This window comes from Mus caroli, chromosome 7, assembly GCF_900094665.2.
Source record: "Mus caroli chromosome 7, CAROLI_EIJ_v1.1, whole genome shotgun sequence".
NCBI classification, from domain to species: Eukaryota; Metazoa; Chordata; class Mammalia; order Rodentia; family Muridae; genus Mus; species Mus caroli.
The window spans coordinates 97572438-97591854 of NC_034576.1; positions in this window are offsets into that span (position 1 = coordinate 97572438).

Below are 19417 nucleotides of genomic sequence, written 5' to 3' on the forward strand. Positions count from 1 at the left end.
GAAAAGGGACTCTTTCTAAAGTCCTTGCTTTTTGTCCCCCTTCTCAAAAGCACAAGAGTCCCTGCTTGCAAAATTAAGCAGCTAAGAATATTTGATGCCTCCTTTCGAAATGTCAGACCTTCCATAAACCTTTCCCAAAGTAAGTTTAGGTCTTTGCCCTAGACAAGTTCATAGAATTTCTATGGCTTTTCCCTCTTAGTGATGCTTGATTCTCTAATAGCAATCTAATTCCACATAATTGTGGTCTTTTCCCAAGTGTTCCTAAATGTCAACTCATGAGGAGAGATCAAAGGTTATAATAAATTTTTCTAAAAAGCTTCAAAATGATTGTTGCCAAATAGCTTCAACCTTCATTAATGTCACAAGGAAAGTGTCTTACTCTAGGATAGGTGTAGAATTGAATAAGTAAAACCAGTTACCACTGAATCAAAAAGTGTGTTTGAGTGTCTGTGTGTGCATGTGTATGTGCATGTATGTTTGTGTGTGTTGTAGTTCACACCACAATGTGTTTGTAAAAGTCCGAGTACAACCTTCCCTGTTAGCCCTTGCACTGCATCTTGTTTAAGACCTTATCTTGTTCACTGATGCACATCTGAGTTTAGCAGAACTGTGAGTCTTCAGGAATTCTGTCTCCACATCTCAACAACCTAGGATTTCTATGGATTATAGGTGACTGTCATCATGTCTGACTTCATGTGGGTTCAAGAGATCTGAATGCAAGTTTTTCCCCTTGCATAACAAGTGTTTTACCCAGCAATCCATTTCCTAGCCCAAGTAGACTGCATTTATAGACTTATAGATGGACAAATAAAATGCTTTGGCAATGATGAAAATGTGCAGATGTTAAATTTATCTGTGCTAGGCTGTATTTGTTTGATTTCATTAAACACATTGTATAGATGTAGACATCATCTATATTCTTATTTTCCACAAACTACAAATTGTCAACTGCAGTCAAAAGACTTGTAAGGCATTTATGGGAGAATATTCATATTTCTAAATATGAAAATTTGTGTAGGTTTGATAATTTGTGTAGGTTTACCATGCTATAAGGTATAATTATCTAGACCTTGAGTACTCAATGACAGTGATAGCTAATAATCTATGAGCAAGAAGTAGATGCCCTTTATTTTTCTTTATATTTATTTTTATTAATCATTCCATTCCTTTACATATCAAATGTTATCTTCTTCCCAGTTACCGCTCTGCAAGTCTCTGAATCCCCAAATCTCCCTCTCCTCTTTCTACTTTGCCTCTATGAGAGTGCTTTCCCACCCACTTACCATCCCTTGTCCAACCCCTTAAGCATTCCCCTTCACAGGAACAAGAGCCTCCCCTCCCATTGATGCCACACAGGGTCATCCGCTGCTACTTATGTACATGGAGACCATCCCTGATCTCAAGCTGTACTACAGAGCAATAGTGATAAAAAAAATATATGGTATTGGTACAGAGACAGGCAGATAAATCAATGGAATAAAATGGAAGACCCAGAAAAAAAAACAAAAAAAACAAAAAAAACCTACACACCTACGGTCACTTGATCTTTGACAAAGGAGCTAAAACCATTCAGTGGGGAAAAAAGACAGCATTTTCAACACATTGTGCTATTTGAACTGGCAGTCAGCATGTAAAAGAATACTAATCAATTCATGCTAATTTCCTTGTACAAAGTTCAAGTTCAAGTGGATCAAGGACCTCCACATAAAACCAGGTATTCTGAAACTATTATCAAAGATCGTGATGAAGAGACTCAAGCACATGGGCACAGGGGAAAATTCCCTGAACAGAACAACAATGGCTTATGCTCTAAAATCAAGAGTCGACTACTGGGATCTCATAAAATTGCAAATTTCTATAAGGCAAATGACACTGTTAATAGGACACAAGGGCAACCCACAGATTGGGAAAAAGATCTTTACCAACCCTACATCTGATAGAGGGAAAATATCCAAAATATACAAAGATCTCAATAATTTTTAAAATTTGGTGTTATTTTATAAAACTCAGAAGTTTGCTAGTAAGGGTTTTATAGTTTCATTTTTAAATATTTTAAATATTTAATCCATTTGACACCTGATAGTGCAGTTTCAGAAGGTTATGATACCAATGTCAGTTGGGGCAACACAACGAAGAATTGGTCACCAATGGCAGGCTTGTAAATTGTAGTTTAAGCTGTGGTAGTATGAGTTTTCTTTGTTTCTCATTTGGATATCTCATATAACCACATTATATGGTTAATGTCTCACATTAACTCTATCTTACCCATAAGCTGATACCAGGCATGATAGACCATACCTCATCAGTGAGAATAAATCTTTCCTCCATTAAGGTGTTTCTGTGTGATGTTATGTCATAAAGAGAGAGGAGGAGAGGGAAGTAATTGATATAGACACTAAACTTTAACTTAATATGCCTTATGTGAGTAAAGAGAATGTCTTTGAAGCTCAATTAACTTGAACAGTAAAACATTAACTACAGATGGTATAAATATACTTTATAATAGGTGTGAGATCATTTAGTAAGTCCTGGAAATTAATTCATATTTTGATCTGAGTATTTTGATCTGTCAATCTTCCTAAGATTTTTTTTTGGGGGGAGAAGGGGGTTGTTTGTTCCTTTGTCTTAAAAATGCAACAATGATTTTAAATATTTTTGGATAATTATCTTCCTTCAAGAAATGCATTATATGCTGAAAACAGACCACACATAAGTAAAATTGTAGTTAAAGCAAAAAGAAAATAGTTATTTAAAAGAATTTAAACTCATTCGTATATCTGTTCATGTTTTCTTGTACATTCTGCTTTCTCATATTCAAATAAAATGTTTATGAGTCATTAGATTGCTTAGACTCAATTTTTGAAACTCAGTCTTTGCAAATTACAACTTCAGATGAAAGGATCATTTTAAAATAGTTTTTTTATCATGCTGTATTATGCTTGACTGAAAGGTTGGTGCATAGTATGGAAGGGAGGTAGAAACATGAGTGTGGGCATGTAGTCAAAGAATGGTTTTGATAAAAAAACCTGAAGCCAATCTATCAGCCATTTATTATCCATAATCATTTTTTTACATTTTTATCATCTATGTATCTATGTATCTATGTATCTATGTATCTATGTATCTATGTATCTATGTATCTATGTATCTATGTATCTATGTATCTATCTATGTATCTATCTATCTATCTATCTATCTATCTATCTATCTATCTATCTATCTATCTATCTCCTATATCTATCTGCCTTCTGTTATATGTTTATTTACACATCATCTTTTTATCTATCATCTACTTTACTACTTATTTACTGTCTTCTACCTACCTATCTATCCATCCATCTATCTATAATTCATCTATATACTACTTATCAATCTTTCTATAACCTATCTACTATCTATATATCTATTTATCTGTCAATCTTCTATAGAATGATCTACATGCCAACTCTTTGTATCAGTTGTCTATTATTTATTTGTCACCCCTTTACCTATCTACCTGTTTAACTAATTGATTTTTGTTCATCTGCTTATATATCCTCCAACATTTCCAGCATGATATATGCCTATCCACTTCTATTTATGAGCTGATATTTGCCTAGCAACATGCCTGTTCACTGCATACTTAACTATATAAATAACTATGTTAATGAACATAAAGAAGTATGTGCAATGCTCACATATATTTACTTATGACTCATCTTAGAATATTCTACGTAGCGACCCTGTAGTCACTGCATATAAACTTCTAAAGGAGTGAGATATCTCATGTTAATACATAAATCCTAATAGTAACAAGTAACAAGAGATGACTATTTGTAATAAATTAGGATTTTTCTATTATTTTTATATACAACACAGAACACTCATTTTGAAGCTTTAGAATTTAATAAACTATTAGGAATATTTTATGTGCTACAGATAGCTAAACTCCAAGAGCTACATAAGTGAGAGTTGACTTCTTATTAAAAATATTAAAAACAAAATAATTTAACTGGGTCAAAAGACTGGTAAAAACCACAAGGCATGTGGACCATGTAGCTAGTAAGTCCACTTACATTTGTTAGTTCAATCTATATACAATAAATATGTCTTCAAAGAATATATATTATTCATCTCATTTATGTTCAAGTATTGTGTGTTTTGCAAATAATTGTCAAATTATCTTTCATAGCATATAAATTATGACTTTTATGATTCATATCTGTGCTTTTCTCTTGCCTGTTCTTTCATACTGTAAATTATCAATCTTTTTCATTTTTTTGGATTACATAGGTTACAAATGGATTGTCAGCATGCATTAACTTGACATTTTATCTTTTTGAATGAGACCAAGCTTAACAGTCATTTACTTGTTGCTCAATAAACTTACTACATGCCTTCTCTTTCTCATTTTTTGTATTAGATTTTGCTATTGAAAAAGAAACAATCACCCTCTCCCCCTCCTGCTCTCTTTCTGTCTCTCTGTCTCTCTCCCTCTAGAAACCAGCAAACCAAAAAAAGCAACGAAATAATTATAAAGAAAAGAGAAAAATACAAGAAACACATACTCACACACTAATCGATAAAACACAAGTTATTGGATTTTGGTTTTCCATTTAGTTATTGGTTGAAGGTATTCTGATGGCAATATTTTCAGTGATGGTTTGAAAATATCTTACCCATGTTCTTGTTTTGCCCATTATGTAGTTGAACTGATTGCTGTTGTTATGGCTTTTTAGTCTTGCATTAGCTTCATAAATAATTTTTAAAATCTGTTGTTATTTTATAAAACTCCAAAGTATACTAATAAGGGTTTTATAGTTTCATTTTTAAATATTTTAAATATTTAATCCATTTGAAACTTGTCCTGCTGCTATAATGATGTATAAAACAAAGTGATTTCCTCACAGTTGCTTATAAAATATTTTTATTAACTAGTTCATTATTTTCTATTACTTTGTAATATTATTCATGCACACACACACACACACACACACACACACACACACACACACATATATATATATATATCATTGGCTCCAACACATAATTAGGAATATTTTAGACTCTCCTGTCTATTAGATCTCCTGTTTATTTGAGACTACTTTATATTTATTTGTGTAAGTTATAAAACATGTTTCAATACCTGGTAGCATTATATGTTTAAATACCTATCCATTGCTTTTTTATTTTTTTTTTTGTTGTTGTTTTTTTTTTAGTCATTATGCTTGTTTCTTTAGCATATGGAGGTAGAGTTACTATTTTCTTTTACTTCTAATCCAAGAACAACCCACGATGTACTTGTCTCATGACATGTAAAGTCAAGATCATGGGTAACATTTTGTAGTCAAATATCCCTGTCTGAATACTATCTGTCTTCATATTCACAGGAATCACAGAAACATTGACAATTTACTCTCTATACATCTTAGCACTTCCCATTTGGTTACACATAGGTATTTTATCCATTTTATTATTCACAAAAATGAATTTTTCTTTAGGTGGATTTTTGACTACACATGTGCAAGTTTCTATTTCATTGATGTATATAAAATTAGGACCCTGGGTTCATACAAATGTCTTTTCCATTGATGTTGGTCATTTTTCAATTAACACTGAGTTTCAACCCTAAATCAACTGTGTGTTTTGTAAGTGAATTGGTGTATGGTGTTAAGGATTGAATCCAGAGCCTCATGTATGTGACATAAGTACACTACCAGAGTTATATATTCAGTCTGAAATTTAGTCTGAAATATGTAGTCACATGTATTACTGTTTTTTTTCAAAATTTTTAATCATGATAGTAATTCACTGAATGTTTTTATTTTCATGGTTATTGACTTTATATTTGAAACAAACAAAACTTATGTGTGCATAGTATGCATTTTCATACCATTTAATTTATAATAAAACATTTCTTTTTAAATAACATTTCATGTTTGAAAAATTGTTCATATACCTTCTCTTTTAAATAATTGAGATGATATATTATAATGACACATTTTAATATTGATACATACTATATTCCTGAAATAAAATTCTTTTAATTGAAGGAAGGCTGTAATTTTTAAAACCTCTCATTGCTTTGGTGTGGTATCAGATTTGTACTTATGTCATTAAATAATGTGGATCATTTTCTTCTATGTTATAAACATTTTTAAATGCCTTTGGAAAGACTTTTTAAAAGTTGAAATGACTGCTTTGCCGACAATCCTTTCTGCATGGTCAGGTCTTCTCTTTCTATGCTTCTGTGGTTAGAGGAGTTGATGGTTTCTCTAACCACCACCATTCCAGAAAAACAGTGAAAGGCAAATTTCAGGCAAAAACAGAATGAGAGACCAGAGTCTGACAGCTTCAATTGAATACTTTTCTGAAGAGCCCTCTTATCGCTCGGGATGACTGTCAACAAAATGAAGATTCTAGACAATATCTCATACAATTCATTTCCCCTTCTAAAATAATTCCAACAGAAGAGTTAGTGTAACTCCCTTTGGTGATGGACACCACCTACAGACTTTGTAGCACAGAGTAGGTTAAAATGGAATTTTGAAGATATCAGGCCTTGTTTGAAGAAAACTCTCTCTCTCTCTCTTTATGATTGCAAGAAGTTCCTCTTACATATATTCCTGTAATGCCTCAGAGAAATTGAGCAAATACCAGACATATGAAGGTGCTCAACAAATATTCTGAGTACTATCTACTAGTAAGTTTTCACAAACTCACTAGAAACTGTTATTAAGGAAAGTATGACTCAAAGTTGTAAAAATGATGACTTGCATAAATCATACACTGTTTCAGTATAAAACTACCATAACAAATCTTTTCATTTTAATTCCAATGCATTCCATTCTAGTTGTGCATGAATTTTTGGGCTATACACATGAATAGAGAAATAATGTCTTTATTATTATTAATTTCTAATTGGTATACAAAATTTTTTGATTCATGAATGTGAGCAACAAAGTCAATAGTTTCAGAAAATAATTTGGTTTTCTCACCAATAGAAACCTACAAAAATCAAGAAAATATTAGCATATAAAAAAGTTGTATATATTTTGATAGACCACTTACATGCTCTAGTATTTTGAACTTGCATTGGTTCAAGGTACTAACAAATAAGTGTGTGTGTGTTTGTGTATATGCTTGTGTGTGTGAACATGGTATGTGTGAATTTATCTCATGCAGTTAAAAGGCTTTGAAAAATATGTTTGTGTTATTTCCTGGATGATTGAAAAGGTTAGCCATACTAACGTGGGAAGCAAAGGAAACCAATCTGTGATCATGTCACACTCTTTGCCTCATTCTCACGTTTAATCATATTTAACAGTGTGCATGCTATTGTGGGAGTGAATACTCTGGACATCTTATTCAGAGGAATTTGATACATTCATATATGATAGGCCCTGAATTTACTGAATCCTTCAGCTAGTACAATTACTAGATGGATTTTAATTGCTCAGCCAAAGAATAATTTTCCCCAAGAAATCCCATGCCTGCCATAGCAGTCCTATGAACTGATCACAGTGCTTCTTCATCTTCCCAATCCTTTCAGCCTGACTGCAAACCCGGGCCTTTCAAAGGGATCCTGTGACAGCATCAAACAAAATTTAGTAAATGCCTTTGGTCGATAGGGATAGAAGTGAAATAAATAGCTGGCGCTCCAGGGACGAAGTGCAGACAAGGCTCTCCTTTCCCCTCACTCGCTTATCAGTGTGCACACAGCCCTGCTGCAGAATGAATTGTGCTAAATCTAATCTGACACCTCTCCCCAGGGACACTAGCAAGAATGTGGCCGATGATCAGAGGGTTGGTAGATTGGGATATAGTCCATCTTCCTTTCGAAAGGCAACATTTCCCGTCAACATTGTCCTGATATGCTTTATGCTCCATGTCCTAGGAGTAATTTTTGATATCCAGAGAGTCGGAAGCAGCATTTTTCAGATTCTTTCAGTTTAGGCTATGAGAAGATAAGCAAACTGATTCGTGAGGAGTTTTTATCTAAAGGAAAGTATATCATTACCACAGGCCAACAAGGAAAGTTCCTTACCTTCTCTGAAGGCTTAATTCAATTGTTAAGCATTGTCAATTGATCTTTCAAAAATAATACATAATTACCCTTATGCTTCAAGTATTTTTATCCTATATGAACTTGTGATTTATAACCATAATGAATCTCAGGGAGATATAAAAAAAATCTACCAAGATCACACAGCTACTAAGAAACAAGTTGCCCCTTGATCTCATTTCCCTACTTTTTGATTTTCATACTACAAATTATGCCTCTATATTCTAAACATGAACTATGTATTTTAGGAAGCTGAAAGTTAGTTTTGAATTGATCTTTGAATGTTTCTCCAGGCAGATCTTCAAGAGACAGGACATAGTTGAATCAACAATGAAAAGAGGATTAAAAAGAGAAAAGTCATACTCACAAATAATTTTCCCAGCAATAACAATACAAAGCCAAACTTCTAGTTTAACCTTAAAGCAAGTAGTCTATGGTGCTTGTTGTCTATGCCTGTTCATACCTCAATCAAATTAAATTGGTTTCCCACATAGCTATTAGGAGAAATATCAGATCCACTGAGACCAGGCAAGTAACAGATGTGACATAATATTCATTTTTCATGTGCCCCTAAGGGTTGTGACATTTCCAGTTCAGTGAAGCGATCTAGCATTGTGGAGCATATTTCTGAGCATGAAACTGAAGCTCTCGGTCTCATGGTTTGGTTTCTGGAATGAGCTGGTTTAAGTAAGTGAGAGCTTCACTGAATATCTTGTTTAGAAATTTGCAAAGCTTGGACCTTTTAGTACAATTGATCATTTATGACAGCCAGATATTTTCCTTCTTGGCGAACAGCTGGCTTCAGAAATACTGCAACATTAACTCACTCACTTACCCATACCTACTCACATAAATAACGTTATGCTTTCAGTGGCTCTGGCATGACAAATCCTGTTTCAGCTTTTAGTCAAATGTGGACATTAATAAAATAGAGCAGAGGAATCCAGCTCATGTTTTCCATCTGCCTGATACACATTTCCTTAGTCACTCATTAAACACAGAACTCCTGAGTGAATGGGGGTTCAGTGACCTGTGTCAAGCTGGGCATTTTGAAGGGCAGAAAGAAGATTTTATAAACTCATGGCAAACTGTAAACCTTACAATTTTTGCAATATTTTTTTTTTTTTTTTTACTCTTGGCTGTTTTAGAATTCTTAGAACTTCTGTTTCTTTGGGAGGCTCCCTGTAGGTTTAGCACTTTTATAAATGCTGGGAATTCTGAGCAAGATTTCTAAACAAGACTGTGCATGTCTTTCACTACTTAAAGTCATGTAAAGACAGTAATAAACCCAGCCCATCTAGCTATGTGGACTCACCTGTGGAGCCAGGAAGCATGCTGTGACTCCTGCATGGTAACTACTCTGGCATTTGCTTTCTGGTTGTTTGAATACACCCTCCAAGAGACTTCAATTACTTTCAAAACAACCCACAGAATGAACTAGAGGAGTTTTCTGAGTTACAAAACAAGCCGAAAAGAGACCAAAACCCTCCTATATGAAAATTTATAATTTCTGCTTTTCACTTATTTTTGCTGAGAAATATTATTTAAAAAGATTATAACCATATAAACTGATAAAACAATACAGTTTTTTCAAAGATATTAAGCCCAAGGTTTTGATAACCCTTAGAGTAATACTTTACTTTAAAAACTCCCTAAAGAAAATTGATTCTTCCTCTCTTGGCAACCATCAATTACCAATAGATTCTCAGCTAGTGGTGGGACTTCATGAGTCTCCCTCTATCTATAATGAAATTTCTGCTGGCTTGATCTTGTGTATATCTTCTATATGTAATCACAGCCAGTGTGAGCTCATACCTGCAATAGTGCTGTCAAGTCAATCAAATCCTGTTTTGCTGTAGACATCTACTATTACTGACTGTTGAAATCTTTTGCCCTTCTTCAGTAATGATCTCTGAACCTTTGAGGGAGGCAGCATGATATAGACGTTCCAATTAGAGCTGAGCACAGCATAGCCCTTGATCTCTGCCTATTTGTATATATATACAATAGATTTTTATTATGTCTTTGAAAATGTGAACTTCACAGGTAAATGGAACTAGAAATAGTCATTCTGAGTGAGGTAACCCAGATTCAGAAAGGCAACTGCTGCATGCTCTATTTCAAATGTTGATGCTAAATTTGAAATCCAGTTATGTGTGGATAGTCATAGAAATCATCAAACTAGCAAAGGATGATGGGGAGAATTTCAAGGGAAGGGATATTGAACACAGGTGCTATAGAGGTAGAAATGAAATATGGAACAGAAAGGGTTACTTAAGGAAGGCATGGTAGGGAAACATAACAGAGAGAATATGGGACTAGATAACACTAATGACCCTTAAAAGGGCCATATGGTAGCTAACTATTGTAGAAGCTTCCATATATATATAATATTCCATATTATATATTTGCAGTTTCAAAAGAATTAGATTAGAACAGGGGACAAACCTCTTCTTTAGGCTACCAGATAAAAATTGCATCTATCTGGTATGTGCAATCTCTTCTGGAGTTTAGTCATGAGGTCTATAGCACTGCCACCAACATTATAGGCTATTTCCAATGTTCCTGCCTACCCTCTAAGACATTATGGTAATTCCTGAAGGTGTCACAAGTTTGCGTTATCAGGCACAGGTAAATCTACCTAGTAACAACTAAGAGTATTATCAATACAGGCAATATTTCATAGGATCAAATTATTCATTCTATGTGTGAGAAAAGTATACAGTGGTATTATACAGCTGTGCATACCACAACTTAGAATAATGAATAGGCTAGCAGGAAATGTGCACTAATGCAATAAGGGAATGGATATTATTGGAGTAAACAACCATTTTCTCATTTGATTTAAACAATGCTCTAGACAGGCAGACCCATGCCTGCCAATGTTAAGTAGCCCTCCAACCTGTGACTGACTGCATCATAGGCCTAGAGGAGAACCTAATACCATGATTCATCTAAATGGACACAGTCACAAACTACTTCCTAAATTCTTAACTTCATACCCATAGATTAGAGCATCTCTTGTCCCTTCTCAGTGAAGCTTTGTATTAATTTAGTACATGGTTTCTATAAACTGCTGGATAACAAATACTTGTTTACAGTATATCAACCTATAAAACTAGTGTAACAAAATCTAAGCATTTAAACTTATTTATTCAGAAACTTTGATCCTCTGTCTGATTTGTCTCAAATGAAGCTGAAACTTTTATAGGAAGGACAGACTTGTTGAAGTAGTTTAGTCCTAAGAACAGGAATAAGGAAAATGCCACTCTTTGATTATGACAGAGTGATAAACTACGAATCTTGATGTTTGGTCCATTCAGTCCCCCACATTCATCAATCTATAAGCAGTGGTTCTCAACTTGCCTAACGCTGCAGCCTTTAATACAGTTCCTCCTGTTCTAGTGATTTCCAACCATGGAATTACTTTGTTGCTACATCATAACTATAATTTTGCTTCTGTTATGAATCATAATGTGAACATGTGATATGCAGGATATCTGATATGCAAGCCCCATGAAAAACTGTTCAGTCACCAAAGGAGTTGCCACCCACAGGTTGAGAACTGCTGCTATCAAATCTCACTTGACATCTATTCCAGTGCTTTCCTTTTGGAGAGTAGGTAAGGAGGGGGTGGGTTGTTTTGTTTTGTTTTGTTATTTGGTCTTTAGGTTTTTGTTGTTGCTGTTGTTTTGTTTCCTGACACTCCCTGGCCATATCTCTCCCTTAATTTTAGGGTTCTTATATATTCCTGGAATTGTATTCACTTGATCTTTCTTCTGTTCTCTGACTTTCACAAACTTTCTTCCAATCTTTCTGAGTCTGCCTGTCACAACATTCCCTATAAATCTATCAGAAAGAGAATGTCTCCTCCTAGGGCACCAGGAAGACACAAGGTGATTCAATGTGCTCAATATGATCAGGCTGGAGGCAAGAAAATCAAAGGACAGTAAATGTGTTATAAATATAAACTTCACATATTATTTTGTCACAGAACTTGAAAGTAATGTGTGTAAACAAAGACACCCACATGCTAGACACATGCATTTATGTTGTATATAGAGTATGTATGTGTATAAATATATATGTACATATATATGGTACATATGGCATAGACAAATTTAGTTTACTTAAGATTTATTTAGGATGTTTAGGTGTGTGAGTATAGACCTCTACATATGTACGTACCTTATATGTATTCCTGATACCACAAAGGCTAGAGTCATTGGATTCTCTGTAACTGTAATAACAGAATTACATGCTGACATGTTGTTTCTAGAAACCAAACTTAGGTACTCTGCAGAGGAAGCAAGTTCTCTTAAACACCAAGCCATCCCTCCAGCCTCATTATATACATTAATTTAATGTGGCGGTGGAAACACTTCCCAATGAAATCTATCACAACTCTTGGAAGAGATATTATAGTGGAAATGAAAGCGTAGCTGAAGAAATGAGGTTCTAGCCCTGGCTTGTTTGCTTAACAGCCAGTCTGTTCACATAGGTTGTGTTCTAGTCTGAGCTTCAATACTGTGTTAACGGATCATATGGACAGCAAGAGTTCAAAGAATTCAGCAGTCTCATCCCCTATCAGAAATAGAAGTACATTTCTTTCTGCCAGTCAAAATGTTGGAAATCACCTCTTTCTTTCTTTTTTTAAAGATTAGCCTTAGTTTTATCAATAATAGTGAAATAGTAATTTGCTGAAAGTCTATATACACATATATTTTTTTTCAGTTGGTTGGCAAAAAATGTACAGTTGTTAATGGAACAAGTTGTGGTGGGAAGTGAGGGATTTGCTATTATTGAAGCTGCTCAAGGCATGTCTAGACAAAGCTATAATACTGTCTGTAAAATTATGTGAACACACCTCTACAAGGGTTCCATCTAGAAGGAGATAGAATCCTTTTTGTCTGATTTCATATCTAAGAGCATGTTACAGTTCTTTGGATAGTGATTATCTCTTCTGTAATATTTTAGCTTGGAAATGGCAGGGCAGTGCCATGTTTAGTCATCTTGGCAAAATGTTGAGCAAATAATATAAAATAACTTCATATTTTTAAAACTGAGATTAAATTCCCTCCATGGTTCACACTTTATCTCTATCTACAAAAAGTATATCCATTTGTTTGTTAAATAAATAGGTCTTGGCACATTCTCTGACTGAGAACAGTAAAGATGAATAAACACTGGCCTGTTTATGTTGTGGAAGGCAGAGACTTTGCCTATCTCCTGATTCTTTCATCTCATTATACCTCCTGATATGTAGCAGAATTTTTTAAATGTTTCATTTTTCATACCTTGAAGAGTTATGAGACAGGAAGATTAGACTAATAATCTTTATGTCATTAGAAACAGAAAGTTACAAGGCAATGAGGACTTACATTTATAGTATTAATATTTCAGGAGAAAAGAGGAGCTGCTGGATGGTGAGGAAGGGCAATGATGAAACCTCAAAGCTGGGGTAATGATCCGAGAAGAACACTGGGCAATAGGTGCCTTTCTAACAGACAAGCAGAGGAGTATGGTTTGTTATGTTTTGTTGTTGTTGTTGTTTTTTACATATAAGTAGGAGGCCTGAGGCTAGTTTACAAGGTCACTTGAAAAATGGGACAAGAGTGAGCTCATCAGAGTGAATGAGGAAAACTAGAAAAATTGCTGAAGACAGATTAAGTTTAGATCTCAGTCTAAAAGTAGGGTGAACAAAATAATCACAGGAGCAAATATGGAGTCAAAGTGTGGAGTTTAGATGGAAAGAAAGGCCATCCAGAGATGGGCCAACCTGGGGATCCATTCCATATATAGCCACCAAACTCATACTTATTGTGGATGCCAGGTACTGCTTGATGATGGGAGCCTGATATGTCTGTCTCCTGAGAGGTTCTGCCAGAGCCTGACAAAGACAGAGGCAGAAGCTCACAGACAACCATTGGACTCCAATGGAGGTGTTGGAAAAGGAAGTGAAGGAGCTGAAGGGGGTTATGGCCCCATGGAGGGAGCAGCAATGTCAACAGGCCAGATCCCCAGGAGCTCCTGAGGAGTGGACCACAAACCAAAGAATACATATGAAGCAACCCATGGTGCTGGCCACATATGTAGCAGAGGATAGTCTTGTTGGACATCAGTGAGAGGAGAGGCCCTTGGGCCTGAGGGTGTTCAATGCCCTAGTGTTGGGGAATGCCAGTTCTGTAGAGGTCTCCGTGTCTTACTAGGTTTCACAGAAAACCAACCAACCAATCAACCAACCAACCAACCAACCAACCAACCAACCAACCAACCAACCAACTATCAGGGGTTCAGTGTTAATCCCAATGAATCCTAATGAGAACAGAACCATCCAAGAGAGAGACAACAGACACAATTATTCCTCAGAAGAAACTGTTTTCAGCATGGTAACTGTTCTCAGACATCCATCTGTTGAGTCACAAATATCTTCAGCTTTTAATTATCTGTGTACCTACTGGGCATCTCCAAAGGGTCTCCACAGAGTGAGTGGCCCAAATCAAGTGTTGATAAAAAATATTCCATTATCTTTTATATTACTGAGCATAAGAAGGGGTTGGTATTAAGGATTAAGATTCAGTTACACACATTAAAAAAGTGTAGCACAGCCCAAATGAGATACAAGAAAACTATAAAAAAGAAGAAATAGTAATTAAAAACAAAGTATTTTTAATTAACAAAATTTCTTTTTCTAGAAATGCTCTATAGGTGATATATAGATATGAGATAGAATCAGGAGATAGAAGTGTATAGTCTTAGTTCAACATATACAAGTATTCTCCTTTCCATTACAGTTTCAGGGTCTGTTAGGATGATAGACAGGTATCTTGCTTGGGATTCCTTCAGTGTCAAGGACACCATGAGAGGTGTGAAAGAAAGTAGATTTTAAGTTAGAACCAATTTTCAAATTCAAACCAGTAACTATGTTAATATAGGCATAGAATGGGATGTCATGGGTAGCTTCATAATATCCTCACCAATGCAAGTTAAAGTAAACTTGTCAATCCCAAAATGATGTTGGGCCAGCCAGAAAAGATGGTTATTTCTAAATCTGATTTAGAGCCTCTCAATCCACATGGTAAGGTGAGAGAACTGACTTCTAAAAATTGCTTTCTGACCCTTTCTTGATTTCTTTTCTACGAATGTGGAATGTGATACGACACAATGACTAAGGAAGTTTTTAAAAGAAAGAGTTGGGTTGCGCTTATGGTTAGACTCTATGATGGAAGAACTGAGAACTTCTATATAGTAAGAGACAACTGAGATCTTATATCTTGATTTACAAACACAAGGCAGAAAAGGCACACTGGAATGACACTAGCCTTTTGAAACCTCAAAGACAGCCGCCAGTGACACACACCGCTCAACAAATCCACAGCTCCTATTCTTCCCTAAAGAGTTCCATCCAGTACAGATAAAGAATTCAAAATTATGAATCTATAGGGACCATTCTTATTCAAAATATCACAGACTGCTACTTTGTATTTTCTGTCATGCATATGCTAGTCTCAAATAATAAAAAAATTAAAAATACTGATGATAGATAACATTTACATTTATGATGTGCAGCTAATTATGTGCTCAGTGATGACATATTTGAAAAATCACTAGCTTAAACAAAAACAACCCAAGGATGACTTCAGAGAAATTTTCTTCCATTCAGCATATGATACAGGTACCTGTCATGGTGCCCGATAGCCTAGTGGCAAGAGATATCACTCACAAAAATATATAGAGTTAATGGGAGAGAGTAAAAAACCAATGCATTTTGCACTAATGTAATTATGTATATGACAGGGAAGAAGCAAATTACATCAAGTAAAGGAGCTATAAATATAGCCCTGGACCTGATGCTGAATTTAGAGAGCTAATAACAAGTACTTATTTGCTTTAATAGTTTAATTATAAATAAGCAAAATCAAATGTGGTAATTCTATTATACCAATTATAACTACATTCATCTATCCATAGATGTGTGTTTAAAAAAGCAGAAGTTAGAAATAATCATCAAAAGTATGAAAAAGATTAAACCTAAAAGGTAATAACATTAAAAATATTAGAAGACAGATAAAAAGTCTTTGGCTGATTCTCATGCTTTCAGTAAAATGTCAACATCTTAAGTGGAATAAAGCTTCAAACTTTTGGCCTTTAATGAGAAAACCTATGCCTCTTACCCCATCTCCACATACTTTCCAGGTTTGTCCTGGTGTGTTGCACTTTGTGTTCTGGGTACAAATTTGTAGCAGTCAGCACATAGAAATGAATTAATTATAGAAAAATGATCTCAGCTTTTTATACCAATTGTTTGATTCTCTTCTTCTCCTCCTCCTCCATCTTCTTTTCTTCTTCTTCTTCTTCTTCTTCTTCTTCTTCTTCTTCTTCTTCTTCTTCTTCTTCTTNTCTTCTTCTTCTTCTTCTTCTTCTTCTTCTTCTTCTTCTTCTTCTTCTTCTTCTTCTTCTTCTTCTTCTTCTTCTTCTTCTTCTTCGATATATTCTTTATTTACATTTCCAATGTTATCCCCTTTCCTAGTTCCCCTATGAAAATCCCCAATCCCCTCCCTGCTCCCTATGCTCCCCAACCCACACACTTCTGCTTCCTGGCCCAGTCATTCCCCTCTACTGGGGCAGAGAACCTTCACAGGACCTAGGGCCTCTCCTCACATTGATGACTGACTAGATCATCCTCTGTTACATATATAGCTAGAGCCATCAGTCCCACCATGTGTTTTCTTTGATTGGTGGTTTAGTCTCGGGGAGCTCTGGGGGTACTGGTTAGTTCATATTGTTGTTCTTACTAGGGGGCTGCAACCCCCTTCAGCTCCTTGGGTACTTTCTCCAGTTCCTTCACTGGGGACCCTGTACTCTCTCCAATGGATGGCTGTGAGCATCCATTTCTGCATTTGTCAGGCACTGGCAGAGCCTTTCAGGAGACAGCTTTATCAGGCTCTTGTCACCAAGCTCTTGTTAGCATCCACAATAGTATCTGGGTTTAGTGGCTGTTTATGGGATGGATCCTCAGGTGGAGCAGTCTCTGGATTGTCATTCCTTCAGTCTCTGCTTAGAACTTTGTCTCTCTAACTCCTTCTGAGGAATACCAAATGGCTGAGAAGCACCTAAAAATCTTCAATATACTTAATCCTCAGAGAAATGCAGATCAAAACAACCCTGAAATTCTACCTCACACCAGTCAGTATGGCTGAGATCAAAAACTCAGGTGATAGCAGATTCTGGCAAGGATGTGGAGAAAGAGGAACAATCCTCCATTGCTGATGAGATTGCAAGCTGGTACAACCACTCTGGAAATCAGTTTGGCAGTTCCTCAGAAAATTGAAGTGCTACCAGGAGATTCAGCAATACCACTCCTGGGTCTATACCCAGAAAATGCTCCAGCTTGTAATAAGGACACATGGTCCACTATGTTCACAGCAGCCTTATTTATAATATCCAAGAGCTGGAAATAACCCATATGTCCCTCAACAGAGGAATGGATACAGAAAATGTGATATATTTACACGATGGAGTACTATGCAGCTATTAAAAACAATGAATTTATAAAACTCTTAGACAAATGGATGGATGTGGAGGATATCATCTTGAGTGAGGTAACCCAATCACCAAAGAACACACATGATATGCACTCGCTGATAAGTGGATATTAGCCCAGAAGCTTAGAATACCCAAGATACTATTTGCAAAACACATGAAACTCAAGAAGGAAGACCAAAGTGTGGATATTTCAATCCTTCTTAGAAGGGGAACACATGTTTTATTCTTGAGGGTCAGGTATGAAGTATGGAATCATATTGTTTGAAATGTAATGAATCTGTCTAAGAAGGCTTGAGAGTCAAACATGAAAAGAAATCAATGTAGAATTAAGGGGCTACAAGACTTGAGACTACTGAGCCTCTATTCTGCTTATTCTTTGACTTCATCAGAAAAATAAGCAAAATATTACCTGGAATAAATGCTAATATATAACACTGGATGAAGAAGGCTCTAATATCAAAGCATTAAGACCATTCTCTGCTACATAGCCAGTTTGAGGCCAGCCCATATGAGGCTTTGGTCTAAACAAGCAAACAAAGAATATCATCAACTACAACACACACCCAAAGACAAAAATCAAAATTCCTTAACTGAGAAATGGGTCAATAATCTCAATAGACAATTTTTAAGTGACCAGCAAGTGTACAGTAACTACCTGATTTCCCCCTCACCCTACTCATGTGGCCATTATTATACAAGAAAAATAGTAATGAGTGCTGTCCATCTGGGAGAGGGAAGGGCAATCCTACACACTGTTTGTGTAAGATTGTATTAGCATGCTTGCAGCCAAATGAGTGCAGCTGGAAGTTGTTAAATGAGATAAGCCAACAACCAGAAAGCTTGGATGGTACATATCAAAATACAATTATAGAAGGGGAAATCAATTCTCAGATTTGACAGTAAAATAGGGTGAATATAATTTGCAATGGATAATGTGTTTTAAATTAAATATAAGAGAGAAATTCATAGTCTCCAAACACAAATAAATGATAACTGTTTAAGAAATGGAAGTGTCAATAAGACTGGTTTTACCACCACACAGAATATGCATGCATTGAATAACCAGACTGTGTTTCACAACTATGTATAGTGTCGCTGAAAACAAATTTAAAGGGGCTATACAGGCAGAGAGGCTCATTGAGCACCCCATGTGGTAATGTGAGCTCCAACTCTTGCTGGTTGCCCTCTCTCTGACATGTGCCAACCCATATCCATACATAAAAATAAATGCAATTTAAAATGTAATAATAAAAAAATCTCTAAAGAAGGAGAGTGTGATTCAGCGTTTTATAAGATGAAGTGAGGAAACACCTTGGAAATGTTTGAATATGGATAGCATAGAATTCCAAAGATGATTACTATGGTGCTTTCAATGGAAAAAAACCAATAATACAGATATAAAAATGATAACTAGAGTAGTAGGGCAAACATAATCTAAACAAATGTAAAAATCAGATTTAAAAATTATTATTCATTTCAAGTAAACTTTCCCAGCTATAACCTAGATTATAATCAACATCAAGCTATATCTTCTTTTTATTTAAAATTGGATTGTTTTATTTTAATTTTAATTCTATGTTAGCAGAGCAAGGACTCTCTTTACAACAGGAATTGGAGTCTCCCTAGCAAGTTCTGGGTATCGATTCTTGTTCATTTCTTTTTGTTTTATTGGAAATAGATGTTTGGTTTTATTCCCCAACATACTATGTCCTGACTACTATTCCCTCCATTTCCCCAAGTTCTTTTCCATTTCTTTTCCCATCAGATCTATCCCCTTTATGGCTCTCATAAGAATACAAACAGGCTTTGAAAGGTAATAATAAAATT